The sequence below is a fragment of the Frieseomelitta varia genome, unplaced genomic scaffold (genome assembly GCF_011392965.1).
Source record: "Frieseomelitta varia isolate USP_RPSP 00005682 unplaced genomic scaffold, Fvar_1.2 scaffold_822, whole genome shotgun sequence".
Lineage (NCBI taxonomy): Eukaryota > Metazoa > Arthropoda > Insecta > Hymenoptera > Apidae > Frieseomelitta > Frieseomelitta varia.
In genome coordinates this window covers 108,788-124,851 of record NW_025110615.1, presented here as the reverse complement: position 1 = coordinate 124,851, position 16,064 = coordinate 108,788, and the positions used below count along the sequence as shown (strand labels likewise).

At 38.1% G+C, this 16,064-nt stretch overlaps 1 protein-coding gene across 5 annotated transcripts in view; it reads left to right on the top strand.

Moving 5' to 3' along the window:
- The window catches only part of LOC122536336 (disintegrin and metalloproteinase domain-containing protein 10-like), a 72,945-nt gene that overhangs the window by 42,834 nt on the left and 14,047 nt on the right, over window positions 1-16,064 (top strand). The window lies entirely within an intron of this gene.

Below are 16,064 nucleotides of genomic sequence, written 5' to 3'. Positions count from 1 at the left end.
TTAAATTAACTTGACTTTTCGATTCTGAGTGTGTCTGTTTGTGTGTGTGTGTGTGTGTTTGAGTGTGTTTGAGTGGTTATAGGTCTAGAGAGTGGAGGACGAAATACACACCGGCTGGTGCAACGGTGCAGGATAACCCGTATCACTGATAATCCGATTACCGATTAAACTTGCCTAATTGACGGTGCACCCGCGTGTAATTGCACCAGCCGGAAACGGCCGATTGGCGTGCTACGATAATAGAGAATCCCGGATGATGCGTGGCAAGTCACTTAGAAAATTCCAGTCGAGCCAATCTTCCAACACGCCTCCCCTCTCCCCGGTATTGGAAACGTTTGCCTCGCGAGCGACGACGACGTTTTAATCAACGACTCGTCTTACTTCGACTGGCCACCACCCTGGAAACGAGCCATTTTCTCGACTAACGAGATTATCATTTCGAACGATCTCAGGGGGGGGAACAATGGGTGCAATTAGCTGATAAATACGAGGACGACATGATGCTAAAACGCTAGGATAAAAACATGATTTAAATGTAAACTCTTTTACAGCGCGCGCATAAAACATTTTCAATGTGCCATCTCTTCTTACGTGTCTAAAGTTTTTACGCATTTTTAATTTTCTATTTCAAACCCTATATTTCCTAGAAAAAATCTACTGCTTCGAAATGAGACCAACAGCTCGACTAACTTTTCTGATTCACTTTTCACTCTTTCAGCGTGTCTCGTCGACGTTCTTTTGAGTGATGACAGTAGATTCATTTCTTTTCTTTTTTTTTTTTTCTTATTTTCGGTCGATTAGTTCTAACTCAGCCATCATCGGCAAAGAACGAGCCCGAGGTCGGCGCGCAGAGTCTTTTGGCTGGCCGCCAATATACTGCCAACGTATTCATAACCGACGCGATGCTTCTCGCTTCGGAGGTTTTCACACTCGAGGGTTACAAATTACAGGGACAAAATGGCAGAGATAAAATGTGATACTTAACGCGCCGGTACTTTGGCTAATTAAGCCGGGATTTAAAGACAGCGTCGTTCTTAACCTCGTTGTTTCAACCTCCTTCTCCTTCGTTCTCTGCTTCCATTCTCGCTAGTCGATCGAGCTCCTTCGATTTCTGAACTGATGTTCAGAAAAAACGATCATCGATTCGGAGATGATTTTATTGCATACCTTTCTTAGTTTATATAGGGTAAGTCGGGGGAATGATGGCCTACTTTTTTAAAAAGAATTATTATTTATTAATTGTTATTATATTATTTATTAATTATTACATTATTTAATAATTATTATATTATATTAATTATTGTTATATTAATTATTACATTATATTAATATTATATTAATTATTATTATATTGTTTATTAATTATTTATTAATAATTATGTTAAATACAATCAATATTTAAAAATATGTACATATATATTTGTGAAAGTATGTAGTATAGTAAAGTATATATATATATAGTAAACAGAAAATTAAAAAATAATTATAGGTTTACAGAATAAAAGAACTGACATCTCATGTAAAAAGCCATCTTACCCGGATTATTCGGATTAGTGGTAAAAAGTACATATTTTGAGCTCAATTTTTAATTTATTATTCAAGACTGTCCAGACTTCTGTAAAACTGTTAAATATGTTTCTCGGTTTTTTTAAAGAGATTTTCTCGTAATGTCTGAATGAATCAACTTCTGCCCTATTCATTGTTTACCCAGGCATCGAGACAAAGATCAAAATGCAGTTTCAAAAACATATTTACCCAATCGTATCTAGCTAATTCTTTTTCCTTGTTCCCCCAGTTTCCAATCAAATTAAATACCATAGATCTCACGCGCTCGCACGTTGATACGAATCAATTTTAAGTTTCACTTCATTTTCGTAACGTAATAAAGGCGTTCTGATTGTTCCACACAAAGTTTAAGATCTATTTTCAGGATGTTGAAGTTTAGATGACTCGGATAACTCTGTTTTGTTATGTCATACCATACTGAAATATATTGAAACGTCTCTCTTTCTCGTCAGAAAGTTTCATCATTTTAACACGCATACATCGCAAAAAAAAAAAAAAAAAGAAAAAGAAAAAAATTGAAAATGCAATCTCCAAAATTCTGATCCCATATCGGGAAGTAGGAGTATCCGACTGATGCACGATGTTGCTCCACAAAGGGATGTTACCCCCGAGTGAGAAAATAGCCCGTCGGTTATTTCTCGCAGCCGCGAGTTGCAACTTTTTAATAAAGCGTGCTTCTCTTTTTTATTATTCATGGAATACTTCTACCTCCATTTCGTGAAAAAGATTACGAGCAAAGTGAATTATAAGTTTAATGAAAACATCGTCATCCAGATGTACCTTACGCGCGGAGAGATTGTTTTTTTTTTTCCCCCTCTTTCATTCGAAACGTCGGTCGGCAAATCGACCAACAGCCCAAACACCACGGCATTAGCATCGATCAGCGTTGAATTGTGACTTTGGGAACAACGGTCACGATCAACGCCAAACAATCCACAATGTTAATCAACAAACGAGACTGTCTCTCGGCTCGCGAGTTTTCGACCCGTGCCGATCAAGATTGGAAATGTTGTCGGCGGTCTGCGCCTTGCACGAGCGGCCACGAGCTTTCATTAACGGGCTCTGCATTAATTATCGCGGCGGTGATAAATAATTGGCGTTACGTCGTTAACGCGATCCGCGTAATTGAATAATCCACAGTGTGTACGCGTGTGTGTGTGTTTGTGTGCGGATTTTACGCGCGAGCGTAAATCTGATTCGTCGTTGCCTTTAAAGGTATACCTTGTATAAAAGCGGGATTTCGCGTGTGTCGGTGCGTTTTTCCTCTGGTCTCGCGTTTGCAGTGAGTGGGGCAAATGAAATTATCCGTCCGATCGCTAAGACGCACGGAAGCGGAACCTCGCGACGATTGCTTTTTGCCAGGTCTGCTCGCTAATTGCACGGAACAAAGGGAGAGGGGAAGAAGCGGTAGTGTGGACCGTTTCGCCGATACGCGGCGTGATCGAATTAATTAAAATCCATCCCCGGGGTTATGACTAATTAAAAAAGAGTCGCGAGCAGAGTGAAAAAAAAAAAGGAAGCGTACGCTGGAATGAAAAAAGTGAAACAAAGAAGAGAGAGAGAGAGATGAACGGACGATTTTAAAAGGCAGTTGGAGAAGCGCGTGAAAACGGGCTGTGGAGCGATGATTCAAATCAATGCACCGGCGATTGGGCGTAATTCGATTGTTAATCAATGAAACAAGTTCGTTGAGCATATTCTCTCTGTGTGTCTGGCAACACGATGAGAGAGAGGGGAAGGGAGGAGTCGTGTTTGTCGCTTGCGCGTGCATCACAGGCAGGCCGCGCGACGCGCATTGTTGGAGTTTTCGCGATTCCGCGCGCGGACCGGTCCCCGCTAACCGTTTTCCCGGCTAAATTGGATTTTCCCGCTAACGAGCGCCGGAGCTTTTCTCCGTGAAAGCTCCTCCGCTTGCACGGAGCTCGCCCGTGCCTCGCGCGTTCGCCCTCCTTCGCTCTTCCGTTTCCTTTTCGTCGCGCGTTTCGTTGCTCGCTTCTACTTCTCCTACGAGAGAGCGGAATCTCTGCAATCCCTTCCTTCTCTCTCTCTCTCTCTCTCTCTCTTTTTATCTTTCCATCTCTTCTTTTTCTCGCACGCTCTCGATCGCCGTTTCTCGCGGCCGCTTCGAAGCCGAATGAAATTAAATTAAACCGGATTCCAATAATTCGTATTTAGCCCGGGAGAGTAGAATATTTCCTCTAGGCCCTCTTAATTGAAGAAGAAAGGAGAGAGAGAGAGAGAGAGAGAGAGAGAGAGATGATTATTCTTTTTCCGCGGAGTTTACGAACGACCTGCTGCCAGCGAACGCCCGCTCGTCCCAGAACGATTTAATTAAAGGCGTGTTCTTCTTCGGCGAGGGCCCGACGCTCGAACCGTAATAACGAATTTCTGTCGAATTTAATCAAACGGGGGGAGGGGGGATCGATTATTCCTTGGCCGCTTGAATTCCTTACAGCTATTCCGGGGCCAAGATTTCTAAATGAACACGAACACCTTACAACGCCTCGGTAAGATAAATCTGTACCCTTTCAAACTCTCTGGTTTCCGCTCCACCAGCAATTAGGGATTAAATATATATATATATATATATATATATATATACATATAAAAATTAAATATTGAGCGAGAAGATTCAAAATTTGATTTCAACGCTGTCGGACTCGATGGAAATATCAAGAGGGCACGGAAATTAGGTTCATGTGAAGTATCACGTCCGTCGCTCGTTAAGTAGTGCTTTTGAAAGTTGAATTATGACAAATGGAAGATAGAAAATTTAATAAAAATAATAATATAATAATGATAATAAAAAGCTAGTGAAAAAAAATATTCTAGAATTGAAAATCTCAGTAACAAAATTTTTCAATTTTTCAATTTTTATCGCGTTGCGTGATCGATATTTCGAAAAATTGTTTCCTGTTTATTAGTTTGTAAATAACCATTTCCTGTTTTATAGGAAGGGGCTCGTAATATTACAAATTTACATTGTTATATGTTCAAGCAACGATATCCAACAAGAAAAAGAAAAAGAAAAATTTATAAACTTAATAACTCCTATTTGAGTATTTTAATCAGAGATTCGCTCTGCTTTCTAAATATTTCACGTTTCTCTGCGTTTCATACGATTTCGTTGCAAACTGAACTCGCGTTATTTCGGAGTTTTTGGGGTTTATCTTCGATCGATACACATTTCGAAAAGAAATTCTTGTATTTGCGCACTCGTTCCCGTGCTCGTCGACCACTTTCACAGCTTAATCTTTCGATTTTTCGTCCCCTCCAAGTTTTCTCCACTTCTGATTCGAATTAACCTAAACTAGATGGATTCCCCTTGGGATTTAGCCGATCCACGACACCACGGGGGCATCGGGCAACGAGAAAGAAATTGAATCGTCGCTGATTCTTTCCGCCACCTCCCTTTGAATCGAAGTTGAATTAACCGGACTCGTCTCGCGTCCGACGTCAGAGTTACTTGGCCGCCACGAAGTGGAATATTGCGCCGAGGCCTGGCCTGAACTAGAAATAGGTCAATTATGAGAAGAGGGAAGAGTTTGCAGCTGATTTTAACGCGAGCGAACGTAGCCAGGCGATACGGTCTGGAATTGCAGACACTCGATAGGGAGAGGCAGAAAGGGAGAAATGTATAGGGTATCTCCTCAATCGTACAACTAGACAAGGGATGATTTCTCGTAAAAAGATGAAGGATAAAAGCTATTGCACAAAGTGCAAGCTACAGTTTTCAGACCGAGTGATTTCACGAGTCTGAGCTGACGCACAGTGAAAGTCAGAAATGAGTATACACGTTGGTGGAAGCGTGAAACTCGTTTATATATTTCTTGGAAATTTTCTGTCGTGCAAAGATCGAAAGACTTGGCGCATAGTTTTCTACGATGGGCTTTGAATTTTTAATCCTGTTGGATCAAACTCGTGAATCTCTAACTTTTGCAAGATTTTCAGCTAAATTCGATGTCTGAATATCTAAAGTATCGTTGACAAAAATTAACTAAATCGTAGTGTTATTTTTGTCCTGTGTCTTCAAGCGTGTTTGAAATGTCACGTACTGTCTTAGTCTCGCAGTAACATAAAAAAAATCCACGAGTGCTATAAAAAAGCTTCAGTTTTGTTAAGTATGTGCTCGCCTTTGACGCTCGCCGCAAGTTCGACTCGATGGATTTCTTCGTTTTGTTTCTGTTTGACTTCACAGGTATCTGATTCGAACGATTATTATTTTCCAAATAAATACACTTTTTCCTCTTTTAAATTCGTTTTACTAGATGTAAATGTAACCCAGGACGAAAGGTACAGCCTGTATAGCGTGAAAGCAACCTATATCGCCGGTTAACGAAGACCGTGACAAAACTTTTCTAAGGATGTCCGATTCGACTAGTTATCCTTGAAACAGTTCCCTCGCTGTTCACTCGCTGCATCCTGCAGACACACTCTCTCTCTCTCTTTCTATTCTTTTCGTCCCTATTCTCTCGCTGATTATGCGCCGTTGCACAATATTATCGTTTATCTTGCACTTTCAGCAGTGAAACAACGCCAGCCGAGCGCTCTCGAATTTGCTTCTCGCGCCGGGAGACAAGGCAGATAGAGCATTGTTTGTATTATGTATTAGATTAGCGAGAGGAAATTCCGCTGGTTTTCTTCTAAGTTCTCGCGGAGAGGAACGCTCCTTTGTACTCGTCACTTGTACCCGATTCTCCTTTTTCAGCCCCGATACCAACCTGATATTCAGTTACGCATCGTTCCTTCCACAGATCATTTCCCTCGCGCTTCAGCCTCGGCCTTCAACGGGGCTTGAGAATAATTTTACGGCAGACAGAACTCTTAACGCGCCCCTCGAGGGGCAGGATTCTTTTCATGGTGTTCGAAAGAGGAAGATCGGCGATGGATGCCGCGCGATTTTAATCCAATTTTATTCAACCGTTGATGTCTCTCCTCTCTTGTTCTGGTCTTTTCGTTGTTCCCTGAACTGCAGCAGCAGCTCGCGAATTCGAAAACTCGGACAAATGAAAATAAAATGTCAGACGGATGAAAAGTATATTTCAAAGGGTGAGTCGTGCACCTCGCCCTTTATTGAAGAGCATTTCAATCAATTTTACATTTTTAATTAATCTTCAACAGTGCAGGCATTATGATCTTATCACTTTGTAAGTTTATAGTTTGTTGCAATAGAGTTTTTACAACTCGCAGGGTAAATACTTTGTATTATATATATATTATTTGTATAATTATTAATATAATATATATTAATATTATTATTATATATATTATTGTATTATTGTATATATTGTATGTTTAATTATATATTATTATGTTTATATTATTTGTATAATTATTAATATAATATATATTAATATTATTATTATGTTTATATTATTGTATTATTGTATATATATTGTATGTTTAATTATATATTATTATGTTTATATTATTTGTATAATTATTAATATAATATATATATTATTATTATATATATTATATATAATATATTATTATTATATAGTTATATAATAATATCATATATAATTGATATATTATTATTATATAGTTATATAATAATATCATATATAATTAATATTATATATATTTACATTATTCATATAATTATACAATAATATCATATACAATTGATATATTATTAATATTATGTATATTTACATTATTTATATAATTATATAATAATATTATATATATTTATATAATTATACTTTATATTACATAATTAAAATTCGAATGTAATAAGTTTCAAACATGTACAATATAGATTCAATCGACGAAAGTTCGTTTAATCGAGCACCGACTAAAATTTACTTCAAGCAAATGTATTCGCATTCACGTTCCATCGTGTCATAAAGCGAAAGAAGGACAAACCTCTCTCGTTTTCTTTCACATTTTCAAACTTCTTCCGCCAAAACCATCACGTATAATCGTGCCCCAAAGAATTCATTTGTTTCATGTCGTTTTCGAACCGTTCGCTTCTCGGTGTAAAAAACCGCGTTTCCATTTCATCGGTGGACGAGCGTCGTGGGTACGTCTTGCATCGGCAGTGTCATCGAATCGCGCGTCGATTACGCTGAAACTGGTCCGAGGGGAATCGACGTTGACGCTTAAGCCGCCGCGTGAAATTGGATCGAATTAGCCAGCCTCCGTCCGTTCATTGGGAACAAAAATCGAACGGAGGAAGAGAATTGCAAGAGGAGTTCTGGCGACTCTTTGATTTCCTTCTTGTCTCCGAAGACCGTTCCGCCGACCTTCTTCCGCCGTGGTAAAAAAGAAGAGTCCTAGATAGGATCCGCTCGATTCTCTCGAAGACGCTGATGAGACGTTCTATCAAAGAAAGAGAGAGAGAGAGAGAGAGAGAGAGAGAGAGAGTGAACGCGCGAACGTGTCCTCCGAGAGATGAAGAACAACGTCACTGTGTAGTAAGGTCGATGTTGATTCGACTGTTTTCACTCGATAATTGTCACTCGCGAATCTTCAAGGAGTTTTTGCATGACGCAAGCCGATGTAATTGAATTGCGAAGACTTACGTCGGGGTTTTAAGACTTCCTAGACTTGGCGGTGTAAGACCAAGGTGAATTTACTTGACTTTAGTACTTGGCGTACTTGATGTTTCCCCGCTTACAGCAGCGGAGGAATAATTCTCGAACGTTTACTACTAAAAAGCTTTATAAATACGTTCACAGGTTTTAGCAGAACTGCAAAGAGCGCTCTGGCTTGGGACAAAACTTGAGACAATGGTAGAAACGTTTTACGATGATGAAAATCATGATCTTGAAATTCAAGCAATTTGAAAACGAAGATTCCCTTAAGCGACAGACTAGATCCATAATCTTCGAAAACCGCGTACGTTTCTTTTATTTTCTTTTTACGAATCAATTTCAAGTTTTCAAGTCGTCTTTTCAGTTAATAGTCTACTAAAATTTACACGTCTTTCAGTTAATAGTCTACTAAAAAGTACACGAATGTCCAAGTTTTTTCAACGGTGACATATGCTTGGAATGAATATCCAGTAACATTTGCAAACATCCTGGAAATCTGTTTCAAACAATACGTAATCACGACATTTGTGCCTCGTTACAATATTCGTAACATTTCAAAAACTTTCCCGTGCACATCATGTCCTGAAAAGTTCTCTAGACGGTAAGTATTTAAATGGTTCGTGATCTATCAAAGAACGGAACATCCTGCTCTTTTCCAGACAACAAATTCCATAATTTGCAAAAACTGAAAATTTTTATTATTTTTATTATTTTTTTTGGAAGTCAGTGTTTATTATTACAAACAGTAAACAAATTTCCAAGCATTTTTTTTAATCAGTAATATATGCAACAAATGTCTAGCAACTTCTATGAACATTCTCAAAATTTCAACATAATCGCGACCTGTCTCTCTCATTCCTAGCATTTCAAAAGTTTTCTACGAAACACGTATTGCATTCATAAAAATTGTCTAATATATTTTCCTTTGCACAAGTGTTCAAACAGTTTCGTAATTCGTTGTGCGTTGTAAACGTCCTATCATTTTCCAGACAATAAATTCCACAACCTTTGAAATTCAAATTGAAAATTCCTGTTTTATTACTTTTTGCAAGTCAATTTCGCTATCACAATTCTGTTTGTAATTAACGCACGTGCTAAAGCAGTAAACAACTGTCCAAGCATTTTTAAACAGTAATTTTTAAGTATTAAATATTTATAATATTATTAATACTAATATTTAAGTATTAAATATTTATAATATTTACTTTGTATTTAAATATTTATAATATTTATTTTATATTTAAATATTTATAACATTTATTTTATATTTAAATATTTATAACATTCATTTTATATTTAAATATTTATAATATTTATTTTATATTTAAATATTTATAACATTCATTTTATATTTAAATATTTATAACATTCATTTTATATTTAAATATTTATAATATTTATTTTATATTTAAATATTTATAATATTTTTTAGCAGCTGGCGTTTTTAAACAGTAATATACGTTTACAACAAATATCTAGTAACTTCTGTCAACTTCTACGAACATTGTCGAACCATAATCGTGACACCTGTCTCTCATTTCTAGCATTTTCAAAATTTCCCACGACACACGTGTTACGTTTATAAAAATTTTCTGACGTTTTCTTTTCCAACAAGCGTTCAAATAGTTTCGTTGTAACCTAACGAAACATAGTTGCCCCATCAGCAACATCGTTTCCCAGAGTGTACGGGCGTGTCGACCATGTTCCACGATACAAACCAAATTAAACGACGAACCCCATTCTTTGTAGGCTCGATATCAGCCGCGCTTTTACATCCCCTTTTCGCTCTATCTCTTTCCGTCTTCCGTTAGTTTTTCCCTCCTGACGCGCGGCTTTTAGGCTCGCGTGTCCACCGTGCACGATCTGTTATTTTTCGTAGGCACACGCTGGTATCGACTGCGTGTAAACCAACGATCAGTCGAATCGAGGGGACCAGAGAAAACTTGCGCGACTTAACGATATCGTTTCATAAACCATTTCGTGTGCGGCACGTTTCGTTTTTAAATGGATTTCACTAGCGGAGCTGCGCGCATTGGCCGAAGTTCAATACGTGATGTGGCACGGGAAAACGAACCAGACATACAGGCTTCTATCGCAATGTCATTTTTTCTTTTTTTTTTCTTTTTTTTTCTTTTTAGATCGAACTTCATTTTCAGGCACATTGGAGCTGCGACTCTTCTTCGTTACGCGCAATAGGTTCGACCATTGAAATTCAACAACATCCTCGAGGATAGGGATAGTTATTGTTTCAAAAGCTATACACGTGTATAAAGATCTTGCGCGATTGATCTGAGTAGTTGTTGAAACATTATCAGAATATTATTACCTCGTTCGAAATCTCATAAACGAGAAAGAATTTTCGCGCGTTCGATGTGACATGGATCTCGTTATTTATAATTCGATTATAATTTCTTCTATTCTCATATTCGCCGATCTACGTTCAACCAATCTCACTGAATAAATAACTCGACGAACCGAATTTAAACTCTGAGCAGACGTCTCAGATATATTCGGATATTAACCAAATCGGTCATATTTGAAGTAACGATCACCGCCTGTCTGTTGAAACTCGTGTATCGCTGCAATTCTATTCGTCGCCAATCGTCGTTGCGATTGAAAGACGAGAGATGAGAAACCCGACGTACCTTAAAACGAAATTCAACCCTCTGCCATCCCTCTTCCCCCCCCCTCCCCCTCCCCTCGTTCTCAATTGAAAGCGAGAGAAAAAAAAGTAAAGCGGAGCTGCGTTAGAGACCGCGTGATTGCACCCGGGACTCGGAGGGGAAATTTTTCCGGATGTATCGCGAGCTAATGAGCATCCCCTCTCTTTCTCTCTATCTCTTTTCTCGCTCAATTGCCGACATTCAAAGGGGGAATTTTCGATTCTCGCTTAAATGGTAATTTCATCCGGTCGTAGTTCCGCATCAGAAGCCAGATCGTTTGTGCCGGAGAACCCTTTGTTCAATCGTTTCCTTTGTTCGAGGGGTATCGATTAGCGTGAGGGGTGAATTTACCTATTCCGGACTCCCGTCGAGGGATTTAAAACACTTAATTGCAGGGAAAAAGCTTTCGGGTAATTCGTTCGTTCCCCGATCGTCTTTCGATCGGGTCGCGGTGGAAGGAGTTGGAGGAGGAAAGGGCGGGGGGAAAAGAAGAGCGAACGAACGGGAATGGAATTCGGGGCTTTTGTGTAATCGACAATTAACCCGACTGAACTTCCGGAACCGATGGAACTCTCTCTCTCTCGCGCGCGCGCGCGTTTTCGTAGCTGTTTTTCGCCGCGGTTCCTTTCGCCTGGACGAAAAATGCTAAACTAACTACCGACAACTATGAATGAATGAATCTTTATTTCAGCCTTTTTTCGGCCTAGAAATAGACCTCAGTCTTTACATTATTATTTACGTTTCGTTTTCCCTTTTAACTCACTTAGTTGTCGGTGGTTCTCTTATTTCTTTTCCCTTAAATATACTGGTATTGCGTACCAGAGCTTTAACATAAACCTTATACTACAAAATGGACTAATAGGACTACCGACAACTAAAGTGTAGTAACTGGATCGAAGAAATTCAAGCGCAAGGCACAAGAGAAAGTTGATAATACAATAAAGAAGACAAATATCTATTGACACATTCTATTATTAAAAATCACTCGAGCACTGAAAAATATACTGCTATAAGTGTATAAAATTATATAAAAATTATTGTATCTACAATTTTATACACTACAAAATTATAATTTTTATACTAGTTAAAAGTTTATACTAGTTATAAGTGAAGAACACAAATATCTATTGATACATTTTATTATTAAAAATCACTCGAGCGCTGAAAAATATACTGCTATAAGTGTATGAAATTAATATAAAAATAATTGTATTTACAATTTTATACACTACAAAATTATAACTTTTATATGTAAAATTATACACTACAAAATTATAACTTTTATATGTAATTTTATACTCTACAAAATTATAACTTTTATATGTATAATTATAACTTTTATACTAGTTACAACTATACTAGTTACAACTATTTTATATGTACAATTATAACTTTTATATGTAAAATTATAAATACACACACTGATACGTATAATACACTTATAATATTAATTATAAAGTTGTAAGTATATAAATTATAAATAATTGGTCATTTCGATTACTTTGGTAGTTCTGGCGGCAATCGTGTGTCATTCGATTAATTATGAAGAACGCTCCGTGTAAATTGCCCCGCGGGCGAGAAAACGCTCGAACCCGGGAAAAGAGGAAGCGCCGCGGCGACCAATTACGGTGAATTATGTCAAGTGTACCACGCGCGCCACGTGCTGCCTCCATTTCGATTTCTGTTTTTTTTTTCTTTCTTTTTTTTTTCCTTTTTGTCCAAGATCCTTCTGTCCCTTTCTTTTCCCGGACTTTCGTTTTTCATCCAGCTTTACGCGATTAAAAATCGCCAGGCGATACGAAATCCAGCGAGAAGCGGCGCCCTAGGTTTCTCCCGCGGTGGAAGTTCGACGACCCAGTTTTTCCTTCCTTATAGAAACCGTGGGGCAAGAGGGGTGAGGGCTGAGGGGGTGAGGGAGGGGTTGGAAACGCGCGCGTCCGGAAATTATGAAATCGTCGAAACGGTGTAATTCTCGACGAAGACGACGGCTATGACGGAAATAGATAGCTCTACCCTACTTTCTTCCTTCCTCGTCGGTGGCTCTCCCTCGTTTTGTCTCTCTCTCTCTCTCTCTCTCTCTCTCTCTCTCTCTCTCTCTCTCTCTCTCTCTTTCTGCTCGAAGCGAGACAATTTTCGATTCGAGAGTTTGCCACGGAAATCTATCGCTCTACCCGGAAGCAGAGCCGTCGACGAACCTCGAGACACGAAACGAAGTTATCCCGAGTTCCCTGAATCTAAATAGAAGACGATTCGCTCGATTTCCGTGCGAGCTGGCGATTACGCGTGCGAACCTGCATGTACTATGTGTGCATGCATGTACGTATGTATGTATGTACGTACGTGTGTATTATTGTGTGTACAGTTGATCGAGTTACGTTGTTTTTCCGTGCTAAAACTCCCGACGGCTCCGGCAAAATCGAAATCCACTCGAAAAATACCCACTTGTTTTTCCTTTCTGTGAATTTTGATTGAATGTATCTGTTCTAAGATTAAAAGAAAAAAAAAAAAAAAAAAAAAAAAAAAAAAAAAAAAAAAATAAAGAAGAGATGTGCAAAGCGATGAGGTTGGGACAGAGGATAAAAATTTTTGCAAGAGTTGGAAAACTCGTATGAAAACTTAATTGTTAAAAAAATATATAGCGTGAAGTATACTGTGCGAAGTTTCGTGCATTTTAAAATTTTCGCGAATGTAGAACTGAAGAGGATGGGACCTAATTAGAAAATTGTTTTGTCTGTATGTGTATGTATATCACAATGAATAGTTCGGATATTTTATATATTCTTGCACGTCGTGTGTACATTGCGTGTGCTTTTGAAATTTCATATAAAAAACCCGCAATGTAATAATAATCGTCAGTTAAAGAACGTACGCGCACCGGGCGCAACTCCTAACTCAGGGGCTGAAATATTAAGTGATTAATCCTCACTTAGTGGATGCTGGATCATTCTTGTCACGAGGTTATATTTTATAACGGTGAAAAGTGTCGATGGCGAGAGCTTTTTCAGTGTTTAAATTCATTCAAAAAGCATCACGTTGACTGACACACGCCCGTTCTAAATTCCTCTAACGAAAGAAACATATTTGCCGGGAAATTGAATAAATAAATTACTCCTCGAGAGATTAAACGGACTTTAGTTGAAAGTAATATCATTTAGATCCTTTGACGCTCCTTTAATAATAATAATTTGATAGCAGAAAGACGTAGGAGGCAATAAATGCGAAATATCCAGAGTTGACCCAGCCTTTGCCCTCGTTCGAGGGCTAATAAAAAGAAATCGGTGAAAAGGGTTTGATGGGAGGAGAAAGGGAACGATATCAGTCTGGTACTTTGAATGGAAATTATGAAAGAAACACAGAGAAATATTCGGAGTGGAAATACAACGTGTTCCGTGGAAGATTACTCTGAAAATCGTCGAGTGCACGCTTCATTGATAAAGCAAGCCGCGTCGAGTGCGCGCATATCGCGCGGACTTTCAAAGTCGGTTTTCACGAAACGGGAATAGGAGGGGGAGGAGGGAGTGGAAAGCTTTGTACAAAGGAAAACCTTTTCACGACTTTACCTCGTTTCCACGCAATTGCCTCGTCTCTACCCGATTCCATCAAGAGTCACATTATAAATATTATTGCAATCTCGAATCGAATCAAAGGAACAAGCCGATCTTGACTTTTCGTACTTCAGCTCCGAGAGCAGGCAGCGTTCAATTAATTCGTTACGAGTGTTTGTAACGGTTGAATAAAACGTATAAAAATTTTTCGTTGTTTTTTTTTCTGGTTTTCGAGGGTGGGAACCAGAAGTGTTTTGTTTTTGTAGGCGGTGAGCCAGAAAGTAAAGCGGTAAAAAATATTTTCGTCTCTCGGCGCTCACTCGGGGAAACAAATTCCCCAGCGTGCTGCTTATTTTCGCCAAAACGTCGCGATATTTTGCCGGGAAAGAAACGATATTACGTCAATAACGCGACGCAGCCACCGCAGCCAATTCGTTGCCCCGGAACGGTAAAAACGTCGATCTATCTCTCGATAAATTCTCTCGATCGCCGCCTCTAGAGGCGGATCGACCACCTGGTACAGGTGGCTCCGAAAGCGAATGAATTACAACTTTTCGGATATTGTAATATGACGAAGTGCCCTGTAACCACAGTGCGAGCAAATTTATGCAAATTCCTATATTTTTATATATGCGACTTCTAGGTTAATCCATTAATTTTGTATCGGTTCAAAAATAGAGAAGAGGATATGTTTAGGAAGAATCGTGCATTTTACAAATTTACGCGCGACTTTGTATCAATATAATTCGATTTTTAGCAATATTTTTACTCGTCACTACGTACAATGCAAAACGTATTTGAACTAATTGTCGATTCAATTTAAACTGTAACAACTTCCTAAAAAAAAAAAAATTGTGTAACAATCTATCTTGTCGTATTTTCACTGTTCTGAGTCTTTTTTCTCCCCAAAAATTATTTCACATTGCGTACATGGGTGGATGTAATCATGAAAAATTTTTTTTTGACGTTTTCAGACACTTTTGAATTTTTACAATTTCCGAGAAGGAAGTATCATAAAATTATCTCTCAAAAGAACGTACTCTCGATTAATTAAAGTAAAGGTTTCACGCTTTAAAATAAAACCGAATTGTTATACGATATTTAATTGCTACAAAGTTACATTATATGATATTAATTGTTGCGATATTATAACATTATAACATTTCGAATTGTCGACAATTTTTCATCGTTTCATCCATTATGCTCCCCACTGTACATAATATATGTATATATATGTACATAGTACAATACTATATTTTGATCATTACATACAGAATGTTTCGTAACTTGTGGGATCCACTTCGGGAGCTGATTGTATGCCTAAAAATAATGAAAAAAAGTCATATAAATATATGTCCTATCTGTCTTCGTTTATGAGATATAATGAATTTTATAAACAGAGCAAACTTTAGTAAGCTAGTTTTACCAGGGATATATTCAATTTTCATAATAATCATAATTGGGATGAAGAAAACTCACACTTCAACACCAATTTAGTTTAAACGTATGGGCAGGAATAATTGATAAATTTTTAATTGGACCTTTTTCTCTTGATGGGAAACTAACAGGCACAAAGTACGTCGATTTTTTGAGCACGCGTTTACACGAAATATTAGAGGAAGTTCCAGTCGATATTAGATTATTCGTACGCGGTTTACGCATGATGAAGCTCCGCCGCATTTTAGCCGAGTGGCTAGGCAATTTTTAAATCAACACTTTGCAAATAAATGGATCGGTCGTGGAGGTCC